Below are 16,738 nucleotides of genomic sequence, written 5' to 3'. Positions count from 1 at the left end.
ATGGAGCTGTTAGGTTACTGATCATTTTTATTTTGAGTGTAGCGTTTCGTAAGTTTATAACTGTCTGAACTACATGCCTTTAATATTGCAGTTCTATGAATTCACTGCATGACTGGTAAAACTCATCTTGAGATAAACTATTTTTTCAAACTTCTTTGAGATTTGGATTGTATTTGCCTAGTAATTTTCTATGCCTAGTACTGTGCCTACATGATTGTTTGTGTGATTTCATGTGTGAGATGTCAGTAGCCTGCAAGAAGCTATCAGATCAAGGATCAAGGATGAGGGGGTCATTAAGAGCAGCCAACATGGCTTTACCAAGGGGAAGTCATGTTTGATCAACCTTATAGCCTTCTATGAGGAAGTAACTAGGTGGATGGATGATGATAGAGCGGTTGATGTGGTTTTTCTTGATTTCAGTAAGGCATTTGATACTGCCTCCCACAGCATCCTCGTAGATAAGCTAAGGAAGCGTGGGCTTGATGATCAGATAGTGAGGTGGATCAAGAACTGGTTGGAAGGAAGAAGGCAGAGAGTTGTGGTCAATGGGGCAGAATCTAGCTGGAGGTCTGTGACTAGTGGAGACCCTCAGGGGTCCGTGCTGGGACCAGTGCTGTTTAATATTTTCATCAACGACCTGGATGAGGGAACTGAATGTACCCTCAGCAAGTTTGCTGATGATACTAAACTGGGAGGAGTGGCTGACACACCAGAGGGCTGTGTTGCCATCCAGCGAGACCTGGACAGGCTGGAGAGCTGGCCGGAGAGGAACTTGATGAAATTCAACAAGGGCAAGTGTAGAGTCTTGCATCTGGGGAAGAGCAACCCCATGTACCAGTACAGGTTGGGGGCTGACCTGCTGGACAGTAGTGAAGGGGAAGGGGACCTGGGGGTCCTGGTGGATAGGAGGGTGACCATGAGCCAGCAATGTGCCCTTGTGGCCAAGAAGGCCAATGGCATCCTAGGATGCATTAGAAAGGGTGTGGTTAGTAGGTCAAGAGAGGTTCTCCTCCCCCTCTACTCTGCCCTGGTGAGGCTGCATCTGGAATATTGTGTCCAGTTCTGGGCCCCTCAGTTCAAGAAGGGCAGGGAATTGCTTGCAAGAGTCCAGCACAGAGCTACAAAGATGATTAAGGGAATGGAACATCTCTCTTGGGAGGAGAGGCTGAGGGAGCTGGGTCTCTTTAGCTTGGAGAAGAGGAGACTGAGGGGTGACCTCATGAATGTTTACAAATATGTAAAGGGTGAGTGTCAGGATGATGGAGGCAGGTTTTTTTCAGTGATGTCCAGTGATAGGACAAGGGGCAATGGGTGTAAACTGGAGCATAGGAGGTTCCATGTGAACATCAGGAAAAATTTCTTTACTGTGAGAGTGACAGAGCACTGGAACAGGTTGCCCAGGGGGGTTGCGGAGTCTCCTACCTTGGAGATATTCAAGGCCCACCTGGACAAGTTCCTGTGTGATGTACTCTAGGTTAGCCTGCTCTTGCAGGAGGGTTGGACTAGATGATCTTTTGAGGTCCCTTCCAACCCTTAGGATTCTGTGATTCTGTGACTTGGCAACTGCTGCCTCTGCCCCCACAGAAACCACAACAGGACTTCATGTTCATGTTTTGTTTTTAAATGTCATGGTATGGACCTATACCAAGTCAGATCTTTCTCTTGCCTCTTTATTTCCTATATAGAAAGTAGTTAAATTTATTATTGGACCATGATGCATAAAATAGTCTTCTCACATGTCAAATAACACATTTGCTCGTATTTTCCTTGTTTGTTAAAATATTTGGCGTTCTAGCCCTGCTTTCAATGTAAATACCTAAAATAACCCAAGTGCCAACATCCTTAACAGAATGTATTTTCTGAATCTGCATCGCAGAGCTGGGGCCGAGCTGTGGGACCTGAAAATACTTTCCAGTTCCTCAGTCTTGGTTTGTGCCCCAGCTGCATTTTCACTGCATGTTGTGACCCTGCCTGGACGTGCACAATCTCTGTTCTTCCTGCCCTAGTTTCTGTGCAAAAGAGACTTGTGCAGGCTGTAGTATTAATTTCCATACCTGAAACACATACTCCTTCGTGGATTACTGTACTCTTCCCTGTCAGCCCCAGTTGGTTGATATCCCCTTGTTCATAATCTTGCTATGGAAGTTGCTGGTTTGGCTCCCCTACAATGTATTTATTCCTTTTCTGAGTATTCCCTTTCAGCTGAAATGGATGCATTTTCACCTTCATAATAGAAGTTTTAGAGCATTAGAAATGCTCAGTGGACTGTGTTTTGAGTATCTCTAGCTTAATGCACTCCCTAACTCACCATTTCTTTAAAATGAACCACAGTTGTTCATACTGAGGGAAATAATCAAATAGATCATCTCAGGAATGTCTGAAGGTCTGGTTGACATGGTTTTTATTATTTAAACATCTTTAAAACTATAATTCTGAGCAATTCCTGTTTGCTTGACCTTCTGAAAGATCACTTAGTTCTCAGCTAAATCTGTCGTGGTTTTATAATGGTGTCGTTTCTTGTGTGTTTAAAGTGCAGCACTTACAAATTATAATTCAGACTTTATGCGGTTTGCTTTTGGATTGTTTTGGCTCTGGTGTGACATGTATATTGATTATGATGTTCATTTGATAAGGTGAAGGGAAAAGTGATGGTAAGTCAAACTGAAGTCCATTTGCTCAGTAATTTCCTATGTTCCTAAATACAAATCAGTGTTTGGCATGCTGCTGGCAGACTCGGCACTTGCAGCTGAGTGTGATGGGTCTGACTGTTAAAGATGCAGGTCATGATTCGTTTTATTGTGTATTACTTTCTCTTTCCAGCCATTGTGGTGTTCTAGGTGTTATTATACTCTTGTTAAATGTTAGTTACCTTTTATTTGTGAAAGTTTCTTTTTCTCTTTCCACTTTTCTTAGCCTTCTGCTGGCTGTTGCACAGAGGGAGCATTTGCTTTATTTTTTTTAGATGCATGTTTAGTCAGTTACATTTTAGGTTAGTCCTGTTTATTGTTAGTTATTGCCACAGTAGTCCAGAAGAGGCTTTCTTATTTGATGTTGTGTAATCAATTCTGAGAGTGGGGGCATTTCTGAGGAAATCTGTTGTCATGTTTTCAGTACCATGGAGTATTCATCTGCAACAGATACATAACCACAGACATCATAAAGCACAAGGCTGTCGTGTATTTTTAAAATACAATTTAAAGACAGGCTTTTAAGGTGATGACAAATATTTTCCAGTTGGAAAACTATGTGAAATACCTGTTTTAGATCTTTTTCAGCCTCATAATTCTCCAGAGAAGCCAGCTGCTAATAGAAGTGAGAGCCAGGTTTCAGAGGGACTGCCTGGGAACAAGCAAAAGCACGCAAAAGCAGGCAGCTGTACAAAGCAATGCAGTTTATATGGGCTTTTCATTGGCTTCCATGGAATCTTTCCAGACATGCACATCATCTTGATTGATTGATTGATAACATTTGAAAATCTACATTTTTATAAGCTGATCCAACATCATTTATAGTGTTTCATGTTGAAACATCACTTTTACACAGTAAATGTCATGATGCATGATAAAGAAAATGCTTTATAAAAATGCATGTCATATGAGGGTATAGTTTCATCAACTACAATACTTTTCTCAGGCTGCACTGCTATTCACCCCCAAAAAGTTTTTCCGAAATTGAATTATTTATGAAAGAATCAGTATTTGAAGAAAACCCAAAACAACACAAGCCATTCATTACTGAAAGATTTTGGTACAGTATCCAGTGCGCTATCATGGCAGAATGGAACTAGTACAAAGTGATTTTTCCCAGATGTGGGAAGGCAGAAGCATATGGAAAGTGTCTGGATTTATGCTGACATAAATCCAGTGAACAGCTTGTATTTATTTACATATGTATACATTTATCTGTTTATTTATTATCAGTGCCAGCAGCTGCTCTCTCTGAGGGCAGGTGTTATAATTTCTTTGGACATTATCAGGTGTTTCTTGCTTTTGTGTCAGTGCAGTCATTTATGGGAACAGGAATATTCTAATGGAATTCTAATGGAAGGAATGTTTTATAACATGAGAAAAAAATGGACAGTTATCTTCATCACTGAAGAACGTAAATCAAGTAGAATTGAGAAACGTTTGTTTTTGCCCTATGCAGAAATAGGTCATAAAACATTTTATACAGAGAAGTAAATTTTTCCAAATGACAAGTTGCTCTTTAATATCTATGTTTACAGAGGAAACTCTGAAAGGAGGGATTGCTAAGCAAGACTTTGGTAGGTATGATCAATCCACCAAGGCTTGCTGTGTAACCAGAGGAAATAACTCTTTTTATTCCAGTTCCTATCTCTTCCCTATTTGCTTGTGATGATGCAAAGAGAAATGTATCAGTGTCAAAGAGGTATTCAAGTACAAAAGTGAGGGGATTATGGAAACACTTGAGGCAGAAAAATATGTAGAATGGAGATGGAACAAGAAATGAAGAGGGAGAGGGAAAATGTGCCTTTTTAATAACGAGGATTTGAATTTCCTTGTCTCATGCAGAAAGTAGACTTAAAGGGTCTGGAAACTTTTCCCTTGCTTTGAAGGGCAGTTCATTTTCACAAATCTGGTAAAGATAACTCCACCTTAAACTCATCTCAAAAATGTCAGAGCAGGGAGGAACAGCATCCTACCAGTTTGCTTTCTGCTGCAGACCATCCCCAATGGAAGGTGCAATACACTGTGAAGGGACAATACTAACCTGCACCTCTGGTTTTTGAAAAGATAGAAAACTTTTAGAAAAAGAATCTGGTATAATTCCCATTGGTTATTTCCCTGCCTGTGTACTGCAAGCCCGAAGAGTTTGGCTTGATTATTACGCTGAGCCACATGGATTTGTGATGCATAGAAGCAACCCTATATCACTGAAATTGTCTTTGTGTGTGTGTGATGCTGACTTTTCAATTTCTGTTCAAGATGCAAATAAGAGTGGTGGACCCCCAGAAAGTAATGTCATGTCATTTATGTTCTCTTCTGTAATCATATTTTAATTAAATCCTTCCCCACTCTTTTTATATTCTGTACTTTTCTCATGTTTGTGAACTATAAACCAAGCTGCTGACAATTGTAATTCAGTGTGTTCTGTCCTAAATTACCATGATGTAGTCATTATTCCTTATTTGCCTGATTACATTATTCACAGATGTAGCAGGGTTTTATTTCACATCATGTGTTAGTTTTAAACAGTGTTTTATGGAAAATATGGTTTATCTTACTTTGAAAACAACGATAGAAGTAACGTGTCCACAAAATAAAAATACACAAATATTTTAAGAGATGCTTTCATTTAGCAGATTATATTAGAATATAATTCTATTTATGAATAACTTAATTCAAACAGTCCTTCTGGCAAGAAGTCAACATAAAAATTGCTTATGCTGTGCATCATTAAGGAAATGGTTGGACCGCACAATGGTCCTGACAGTGTGTTCAAGCACAGACTGTGAGTATAAGAACTTTGGTGCCTCTGTCCTCTTTTGCACTATAGTGGTGCAAGACCAAGACTTCTGTTATGCCTATACATTACCATATTGTTCAACTGGCTGTCAGAAAGTGTGCAGGAAGAAATACTGCTGCAACAACTCCCTCCTATGGCAGAGCTGGTGAAGATCTTTCCGTTTAGGGATCTTGTCCCTCAGTGGGACTTAGGCCCTTTGAGCTTAGTTTTTCAAGTCTGTGGCTCTCTTCTCCATCCACTGTTCAGTGAACATTACCTTCCTAGTGAAGAACACTGTGGATAGCAGGATAGGGGAAGGATGGGTTCTTAGGCAGAAGGCCATATACCACCTTGACAACAGGTACAGTTGCTTTTTGAATCTATCCTCAGTTCCATCCTGTGCTTACATCTGAGGTTCATTTCCAGTCATGGGTGGGTTTCTGTTCTTCCTGAAACTGCTTGGTGCCAGGGCTCAGGCTTCTTTGCCAACCTAAGACTCCCAGGTGGACTTTACTTTTATAGTGACTGGCAGAGTAAAACCATTCAGTAAGATCCTTAGCTTGTTTGCCTATGAAAAAAGGCCCTCAAACAATTGAAAAACGTTGTGGTTTTAAAATAGGGACTATTGCTTTGGATATTGGAGAGTGTTACGAAAGAAGAAACCTCAAACAATTTGCTAAGCAGGGTTTATTTTTATTCTAGTTTAGGCAGCTCTAATGGTTTGCCTGAGGAAAATCTTCAAATTTTGTGATTAACTGTTATTGCCTGTAGCATTTCAGTGCTCAACAAATGATGCCACATCCAGGAAGTTTGCTAAGGAAACCCTGAACCCTTCCCGAGACTGTGGTACGTAGTAAGGTACCCTGCTTGGAATCGCCATCACCTGCCTATGTAGAGGAAAAAGAGAAGTAACTTAGCTGTAGTGTGGTTTTTGAGATGGGATGCTTGTGCACATATTTGCTGCTCCTTCACTTGCCAAATCCAGGGGACTCTTTAGATGGATGAAAGAAGACAGGGTAGAAGGCATCTAATTCTGTATATTCCCTTAGGTAAGGTAGAGCAGGTTAATTAATTCTCCCCCAGTACAAATTTCATTATAAACAATGTATCACAGAAAAAAAGAAAAACCTAATGTAAGTAATCTTTCTTTTGGTTATTTGGTGCCTACTACCCCTCTTTTTCTCTTTCCTGCTGGCTCATTTGGTGGTTAAATTATATCTGATTTCTCGATATGTGACAAATATAAGCTCTACAAACTTTTCAGACACAGTAAGTGGCATAAGGAAAAGTGAATCCATCAGTAAAGCAAAATCATAGCAGGATAGACAGACCCTAATCACATCAAGTTTATTTGTAGAAAGAGTCCTATTATTGTTTGTAATGTGAGACTTCAGAGAAATTCTTAGCAAAGATCAGCAGAGGAGCCTTGAGGAAATAAAAACTCATTCATCCCTTAAAGAAAACAAAAAGTAATGAAATCCTCAACCACTGTACTGAGGAGGAAGGTTTGGTTTTGTTTTTGAGAGACAAGATAGAGTGGAATATTTTTTGTATTTTTAATATGCCTTTTATACCAGAACTGATTCCGGAGTGCAGAATTGGATGTATCCATGTTTTAATAATGCTCACCTATGTCCCAGACTTGCTGCTGTCATTCAAAACTCAACAAGTGAAGAACATGCTGTTCTCAGGCTTTTCTTCTCTGAACTATTTAAAGAACAGATTTTTCAAATGGAAAAGGCTTGGGTAATTACAGTTGCTTTCCTTCCTCTTTTATAGCTCCAGTGAATGATGGTCAGAATTCTCAACAAAAGTTAGCTGGTGCAACTGAATTCTAAATGGAGTGACTGTTGATTTATTTGAATAATTTGTGCAAGTGTGATATTTTAGCAAGGTTTGTATTGTTGTTACAGAAGTACAGTAGTTTTCCAGGCTGTCAGAAGCCATTTCTGAATTTACTTTTTTCCTTTGGAAACTCTAGTAAAGTAAAATACAAAATTTTTGGCTGAAGTTCACATCAGAATGTACTAAGATCTCTGTCCATCTTATCCTAGCTCTGCCTCTCTCCCATTACAAGTCAAGAATGTTTCCTACCTAGATTTAACTCTCAGGAAAACTTCAGTTCATTCTCAGTCTGGCTAATGTGATTTGGTACCTCAGTGCTTCATCCCTCCCTGGTCCTTTACCCCTACCAGAGAGTGACACTGCATGCTTTATGCAGAGTATCCCACCCAAACTGCACTTGCTCCCACCTGAGATTCCTGATCCCTGGCAGCGAATCAGCCCTGCCTATGGGTACCCCTGCTGTGGTTCACAGTCTGGATGTCAGCAGCAGTGGGACTTTGGTAGTCTGAGATTAGCTAGTAAAATAAAGCCCTGCTGTGGGAGAGCAGAAGGCAGCAGATACTGTCGACGCCAGAGTCAATGGTACCCTCCTGGACAGACCTGGATGTCTTAGCCTGTACAAACAAATCTTTCCTTGCATGAGAGAGCCTGGACCAACGGAGGGCTGTAGTCATCTGCCACCTACGAAAGACTTCGATCTCCCATTTCTGTGCACCCTCTGAGGCGTATGTGCTAGTTAGAAGGTTTTAACTTGGCTTGTTGACTGTCCTGGATAAATGACATAGATGAAACAGCTGGTAGTCTGAATTTCACGATCTGCATGAGTACCACTTTTAGAGTTGAATCTGTTTCTTACTGTCACAGAATAAGTATCACAGGGGGGAGAAGGAAATTTGGATATTGCTGTCCTGCCCAAACTCCTGACACTGCAAATGTTTTTCTCTGTTGTGCTTCATAATAGAAAGATGTTTCAGGCAGTGCAGTTTCTGTAGCACAAAACATCAGTTTTGTGTCTAGGACAGTTCTTCTTTTAAAGGAAACAGCAATTACCAGGTAAAATGCAAACTATAGAACACAAAATATTTAAGAGGGGGATGGTGGGGCCACTGTCTTTCAGTTAAACATAATTAATCCAGTTCTTAGGAGGGTGCATGGCTTTACCAGACCCAGAATTTAAGAGCTTGATAGGACCATGAGTTTGATAGGATCTAAAAGCCACCACCACCCAAGTGTCAGTTCTTGTCTGGAGCAATGCAGCTGTGGCACGTGTAGAGTGTAATTCCCTTGTTTTATGTCTGCTATGGATTATTGGTGTCTGATTGCATACAAATAGCTATTAATATCACTGACATAACCTATTCATCATTTGAATATTGCTAACTTGTTTTGCTGCTGGCTACTTTTAGTAATAAACCTCAACTTTTATTTTCCGTTGTTAACACATCACTCTTAAATTATTTGACTGGATTAATGTAATTAATTCATACACCTGATAGAGAATTTGGAACAAGTGTATGAGTGTGGTAGAGAGAAGTTATTAGAGGTGACTGGCAGATTAAATGCTTTAAGAAATTGTATCTTCAGGGTCTGTTCTTTTGGCCCCAATTCAGAAGGGAAGTGCTGGAAAACTGTAAATCAGCAGGCACCATTTTGAAAATACAATTTTTATGTAATCTGGGCTATTATCTTTTTTTTTTTTTTAAGAACTTACACAGAGAGTGGTAATATCTATTGTTCTTAGTTATTTTAAGATGATCCCTTATCACTTGCACCTGGGAAAGTAAGTAACAGGCCAACATAGGTTCTGCCAGAATGACTGTCTCGCTTGGTTGTTCCCAGTAGGTAGTCTGTGATACTTTCTCTGTTCCTTTGCTGATTTACTGAGTAAACCTGGGTCTGCGTTGATGAAATAAATATAATCTGCTTGACATTAATGGTGGACAGCATCAATGACCCTAAAAGATTCAGATAATGCAAAAGATGGAAAAAAAGTGTTGCAACACAGTAGATGTTTTGATGCCAATGTCATCCACTATTTTACAAATCTCTAACATGGGTTAGGGAGCTGCAACTGGATACAAGGATCTTTTTTACTAACATCTTGCATCCCAGCTTTATGGAGCTGGGGTAGGAGACAGTGTTCTTGGGCATCAAGTACCTGTCACCAAGGAACTTCATCCCATAGTAGTGTCTGCAGCAGGAGGCGACACTGAGTGGAACTTACTCTGTCCCCAAGCATATGGGCATCCCCAACTCCGCATAGGTCTTTCCCTTAGTTATTTCTGGCCTGAGGTTCACACAAACAGATGATAGTATCAACATCTCATGTTTTTCATATGGTATGCTTTTAGATTTAAGATGCTGCTCAGGTGTTGTGTCACTTGTCTCTGATTGCACTTGTCTCTGATGCACTAATGTATAGTGCATATATGCTCGTATCAAATATTTGTTTCAGTCAAAGTTGCACTCGTTACCTTACCTATCATGGCGCACCATTTGATATGTAAAGATACTTACAAATTGCTGTAAAACCGTATTTTTATAATGTTTTTCACTGCAGTTGTATCCTTTTTAAACAGAAGTTATCATGAGAGGATAGATACATTACCATGGATCCTCAGTGGATATCTGAGAACTTAAGTAAATTTTTTTTTATTTTTTTCATACCTAAGTATAAAAAGTTTTTTCTTGTAAGCATTATCATCACTCTGTGAAAAATCCATAGTGACATTAGACAAACAACTGCATTCCCAGATTAGACAAACCACAATATTCCCAGAATTTAATTATCCATGCTCCTTGAGATTGTTGCAGGTCAGAGCTCTTGCTAGAATCAAGGGTTCACAAACAAGTTTTTGTACAGTCTTCTCAGGAAATTGCACTGGAAACTTCAGTGGCTTCCCTATCCATCCTAGAATCTGCAGTAGTAATCCATATGTGCTTACATAGCAATATAGTTTACTGAACAAGGGTGACATACGACACTTCTGAAAATCAGGATACTTTGCTTTCAGTGTTTAACTGTGGATTTAAATGCTGACTTCTAAAATGCAAGTATTTCACTGTATCCTGAGATTATGGCCATATTAGTCTTTCCACTGTGCAAACCGTGTGAATATGAACTGTCTGGCAGGGGTTTGAGACTAGAAAACTAAAGCATGTCAGGTCTGAATCCTGAAGTTGTATACGTTATCAGTATCACTAAGTATGATCCATTTAAAAATAATGTAGAGTACCTCAAGAAAACCCTACTTAAAGACTTTTTCAGTGTCTTCCAGTATAATAAACATATCCTATTCTGTTACTGCATTCTCCATCAGTCTGGCCTATTTATAGTCCTTAAAGCCGTTTCAGAATAAAATTTTTCCCCTTCAGTTTGTAGGAACTAGAACATTATATTAAATCAGAATTTGATTTAGATGTCTTCTTGGGCACAGTCCAGTTGCCTAAACACAGGGGTCTGGTGTCATAACCTGTCTTGTCAGCTGCTGGTCCATTTACCTTAGTTGCCCCATACATCCTCAGTCATATCTGCCAGTTCTGTGTGGGTGCTGTGGATACCCTTGAGTGTCTTGAGTGGCACTAGATTCCTGTGTTTGAGCATCTATATTAAGTCTCAATGTCTATCTCTAGGTGCCTGAAGGCTTTCAAACACTGAGTGACTGTCCTAGTCAATCAGAGGAAGGTTGCAAAGGAAGACTATAGAAAATAGAGGAGAACCCTAAATTTCCTTTGGAGATTTCCACCTATACAAATATCCCTGACCAACCTCTCATATGGATATAGTTCTGGTAAAATGAGAGATTGCATGCAGGTTTTGCACTTGACTTGTTTTAAATGCTTGGAACTGCCTCTCTCCTGATCCTGCAGTGTCTCTATAGCACTTTCAGACCAGTAAACTACAAGGAGCTAAAGATTGCTGCTTTTAATTGCAAGATTGTGTAATCGATTTATTTTACTGATCTGTTGTATTTTTATTTAATCTGTAAGTAAGGAGAGAGCATTTGATATCTGCAGAATTTTTGACACTTCTTGGAAATTCCAGATACACGTCTTATTTCTGCATTAGCAATCACTGGTGTTTATACACCACTGTAAAAAATATTAGCCTGGAAATAGCTGAAAAATGCAATATGACACTTCAGACCCAGTCCATATGTAAATGTGGTCAACTGATACTTTGTTGACACCCACAGTGGTGCCAGTGCTAACAACAGTTGAATAAATCATGTAATCTGTTTAGTTAATGTGTTTGTTTACAAAATTACTGAAGTTCTGTGTGGTTTTATAAGTGAGTTTATTTGAATACCCAGATTTCTGGAGTTCCAAGGGAGGCTCACTGTGTCCCCAGAAGCAGGTAATAGTTATCTGGTAAGTCATCTTTATATAACTGGGGGTGGATATGAGAGAGAAAAGGAGCACAGTTTGAGAAATAGACTGGATTTCAGTCGTTCAGAGATATTTTTCTCCTAATCCCTCACTCTTTTAGATCTTGCTAGTAATTAGGGGCAAGAATTTCTACTGCTCTCACTGCATTGGCTCTTGCAGAAGGAAATTTTTTACTGTTTTATCTCCAGCATGGCATTACTTTGATATTTCTCCTAAAAAATGGGATTTAACTTAGTACAAAACCAGAAAGTTATCTGTTTCAAACATTATACTTTGGAAACTGCAAGAGAAGTATCACTTAATTGGCTAGCTGTATTTCAAAATTTGGTGGATTTTGCCATCAAAGTTAATCATTCATCTACTTGCTGGTCTGTAGCAAGCCTCAATGGCCACTGGAAAAAGATTACTGGCAGGGTTTGCTGAAAATGAACTATGCAGATTTTAATAAAAATGGAATTAAATACTGCTAGAAAAAGTTAAACCTTATTTCTAGACTCATAGTTATAAAAGATAATATTTCTGCAAATATTTATTTAAATAATACTGTAAAATTAACCTTGTTATAATTGCTTTGTGATTAATTCCTACACTGCTAAAAGTAAAATCCTTCTTTTCTGTTCCTCTATTTTTAAAGACATTAATGGAATAGATATTTGCAGTCATTGCTCTTGTTTGGGATAGAGTGCTGATCTAGAAAACATGCACAGGGGTTATTTTTCCTTTTACAAAACATAGGAGTAGGAGCAAACTTATTTGTGTCTGTTAGATAAATTGAAATGTTGTAATGAAAGTTACTAATATCAGAAGACCCTGCAAATTTTAAAGCTTATTGAGAAAAAATGCAGGAAAAAAAAAATGCTCTTTTAATAAGCCATTAACTGCCAGGTATAATTTATATAGTATTGATTTTAGGTCTTGTATAAGCTTTGAAAATGTCTAACCAGCTTATTCTTTGCCTAGATGTCATCTGTGTCTGTGGTTCCATACTTAAGGATAGAAAACACTTGTGGTGCAAGTCTCTGACTACAGTTCTCACAGTATTCTCTTATCCCAGATACATTAACAATCTATGAGAATCTTCAAATTTAACAATAATATTTAAGTCCACATGCTTACATATACTTGGTCCTGCACTATTAAAATAATGTGTTGTTTGCTTGTGGTTTTGGGGCTTCTTTGTGGTTTTTTGTTTCTTTATTTTTTGGGGGGTGAGTGTGTGTGTTGATTTGCGGGGGGGGGGGGGGAGGGGTTTAGCTTCTTTCAGTAGACGCGGAATAGAATGCCTGCCTTGTTAGAGGTTTTGCATCTGTCAGCCCTGGAGTCATCTGAAAACCTATGGAGTCCGTTTCTGTGGCTGCGTATCATGGTCCAGGCATTTAGAGATCTTTTTACGGTATCAAGTTTTTATTAAAAAGGCTTTGATTAATCTTTTCTTCTGAAAATTTGATTATGATCTGAGCATGTGTTTTACTTATGGAATACTACATTTCTTCAGCTGTAGGACTGCAGAGATTCTAATGAATTTATACTGGAAAAAGAAGTATCATTGATCCTTCACATTTATACCAGCTGATTTAAGAATGTCTTAACAGCTACAGAGAAGTGGTCTATTAAATTTGTTAATGATTCTAAATTTGTATTAAGAAAAGTGACTTTTCAGTGTAAGCCGGACTACACAGCCTTAGGGTTTGTTTTCTTTCCTTTGCCAGAAAAGTATAGAAGCTGTAAATTATATTTTCAGGAAAAGAGAATGGAGTGCAGCTGGTTTTGTATATTTTCCAAATCAGATTTCAAAATGGGAACCAGCTGCTCATCTGTTGCTCTTAGCCAAAATGCCAGCACATGCTGGTTGTTGCACGATGGCCATTTTAGAAATAATATACACGAGAAATATGATTATGGATTTGCTCTCGATGTCAGATTCAGTTGCAAAGTATCCTCACCTGGTTACAGCACCATCTTCAAATGCTTCAGGCCCTATCCTACAGACATTTTTAGTGAGTTGTTTGCAGAGTCCAAAATAAAACTAAGGAGGGAATTGTGGTGTCCACTGGTCATTTTCCACAAGCTTTCCACCTGAATTAATCAGTGACTTGCAGCTGTGCTGTTCGACTGCATTAGCAGACACCACCATCTGCACAGGAGGCTCCTATGCATTGATCTCTGGGCATAAGAACTGCTGTCACTTTGCTTTTGTCCCAGATGCCTTCTCCTTTGAGCTCTATAGGCAGATATGCTTTGATGCTGGTCTTTCGCACAGGAAGGAAAACTGAGGTAGAGGTGTGCTACGTGGCTTTGTGGTTAATTCACTAGGAGTGTGGGATACATGTGTTTTAAATAAGGCATGCCTTTTCAGCAGGCGTGCTGACAAGCAAATTAAGAAATCGACATTGGGCTGTTAATAGGAATCAAACACAGGGCTGCAGTGAACAGCACATTCGTTCCTAAGGCCTTTGATTTAGACTTGGGACCAAGTTTGGCCTCAGTGCAGTTTTTGTGTTCAGTAAGTTTCACAGGGTTTTGTAGAGCTAAATATTATTTCATATTTCTTTCCTGAATATTAAAAACAAGCTTTAATAAACTGGGAGATTTTAAAAGATAGATTTGGTCAATATGAAAACACGCTGTAGCAATTTTTATTTCTAAAAATATATTAAATATTGTAGAGACACTAGATTTTGTGCGTGAAGTACAGGAAGAAATTGCCATTCCTTGTCCTGAAATTATATTCAACAATATTCCTGTTACAGTGACTTTGTAACAAAAAAAATCTTGTCATGCTGTCCTTGGAGCTAATCCATATATGCCAGAATTAAACTCATTCCTTCTGTAAACATTCAGCGTTGATGGAAAACCTCTTCTTCCACAGGATGTGTTGTAGCCATCTTTCTGCTTCTCTGGGCTTTTGTTATATTACAAAATACCAGATTAGTGGAGTTCATAATTGCACATATTGGTATAAAAGCATGTTATTCGGAAAACTTGAGAGTACAAGACAAGGAAAATGGCTGTATTTCCTAGGACTCAAGTATCTGCACAACATACTTTTGTTTTAGAATTAGCTGCTAAAACAGGTTTTCCTATTCTGTGTTTGGGAGCAGGAGGTCAGATGGTTGAGAACAAGGAGCTAATATTCATTTTATGCTTTTAAGCAGTTTGAAAGGTTACTGGAGCTATAGTGTTTTCTCAGTTGAGGCTTGTTGGCAGCAGATTTAGCTTAAGGAGCAGGGACAATGTCAAATAACCAATTCACAGAACATAGGACAAAACAGATTCTTGACAGAGAACATAGTCTGTGCTCCAAGAAAAAACACTAAACTAGTTTCAGCTTCAGTAAGTACTGCCACACTGTACTATATAAAAGTTTCTGAATCTCATTTTTATCACCTTGACTTCTTTCTTTGTGGAAATCCTACTGTGATTAGGAAGAGATGGAAAATCACCTCAGTTACTCTTGTTGGCTGATAAATATAGCTATGTTGCTCGTGGAGCTGGAGGTTTGAAGTAATGCTAGCATGCTACTCACTTGTCAGTTATAAGGCACGACAGTGCTATGAACTAACTTAGGTTTTGAGTGGTGCTGATGGTACTGTACTGTCACCAAAATCATATATTCAGTGAAATACTAATTTAATTCATTATCAGTACCAAAATAGACCTGGATTAGATTGCTTTTATCATTGTGAAATGTTGCACAGTTTATAGTAGTCATAAATTTAACTACCATCTGTGTTAGGGACACTTCATCTGACGCTTGGATTCAGGTAGTGCCAGTGGTTGAAGATGTTGTTTCAATATCACATTTACAGGAACCTGTGTTCCTTCATTTAAATAAGATTAATATTTGTTTTTTCTTATTTAGTTATTAGGTAATTAAGTTCAGGGTTCCACTGCTCAGAAGTGTCACTTTGAGACTCAGTGCAGGCATGACTGTCATATCCTCAGAAGGAGGATGTAATAGGAGATGCTCATCTGCTGGGAAAAATCTGTTGGTTTGGGGGTCTTTTTTGTATGCTTCGCTTTTCTGTGTGCTGTGTGAGAGGACCGCTGGTGCCTTACACTTTTTCTGTTTTTAAATGATAGCTGAGATTCCTGACTATGGGGGCCACTAGGAGTAAGTGAACTACAGCACCACTAAATGACTGCAGTTTCTATCACAGCAATGCTACGAATTACGGATGTAGAAGTCATCCAAAAAAATAAAAAGTAAATTGCCAGATTTTGTGGATTCAAGCATTCCTGATGGAGGAGCTGACGGCAGAATGACCAGTTACCCATTTTTTTCCCCTAATATGGTATAGACCTTAGTTAGGTTTTGAAAGTCATGGCACAATAATTTGTGGTCTGCTTGAATTTTTCCTTACCTGGGGGGTTAGAAGCTCTTAAAGACAATAACCTTGTCTGCTGTGATGTGGCTTGGATGTTCTTTGCTTAACATGACAGCACCCTACCTCACCAGTAAATGGGAAAATGAACCCTCGTGTTGCCTGCAGCAGACTGTCTACTGCAGCTGGTCAGTGCAAGTACTGTCCAACTTTGCAGTCTGAGCAGTGCCTGAGCTTTAGATCAGTGTGGAAATCAGACCTAAAGGTTCTGAAAGGCTTGCTTGCAGGTAATAAGTCTGCAACGTTTCATTGACTCACTCATTCCGCATTTTTTGTCTGTTTATATTTCTGTTTTTGCTTACCTCCTATAGCTGCCTCCTACCAGTGGTATCTCATCCTGCTGCCTTTTTTTCCTGATTGACTTTTATAAGTTCCAACTCTGCCTCCTTCTTTATTGCCCAGTTCTCTCTGGAGAGGTTTGTTCACTCCTAATTCTACCTGTGTTCTTACCCATTTTTGTTCTTACCTATAATTATCTCTAATGCTTCTATGTCACAGCTGTTCCCTCCTTCATATCCTTCTGGATTGCTGATTTGTGATTGTGAATCTAAGGTTTTCTAAAAGTATTGGTTTCGTTATTTAATTACCTCACTTCATTATCTCCTAACTTACTTTGTCTCTGATGCTTTTGCTGGCTGTGGTATGTCCCGCAA

General features: G+C 39.0%; 1 protein-coding gene across 1 annotated transcript in view; it reads left to right on the top strand.

Moving 5' to 3' along the window:
* Nucleotides 1-16,738, top strand: part of ME1 (malic enzyme 1) — a 172,175-nt gene that overhangs the window by 97,557 nt on the left and 57,880 nt on the right. The window lies entirely within an intron of this gene.

This window comes from Pezoporus occidentalis, unplaced genomic scaffold (genome assembly GCF_034315485.1).
Source record: "Pezoporus occidentalis ecotype Australia unplaced genomic scaffold, CSIRO_AGI_Poc_V1 ctg13, whole genome shotgun sequence".
Lineage (NCBI taxonomy): Eukaryota > Metazoa > Chordata > Aves > Psittaciformes > Psittacidae > Pezoporus > Pezoporus occidentalis.
This window is presented reverse-complemented; position numbering and strand designations above follow the sequence as displayed.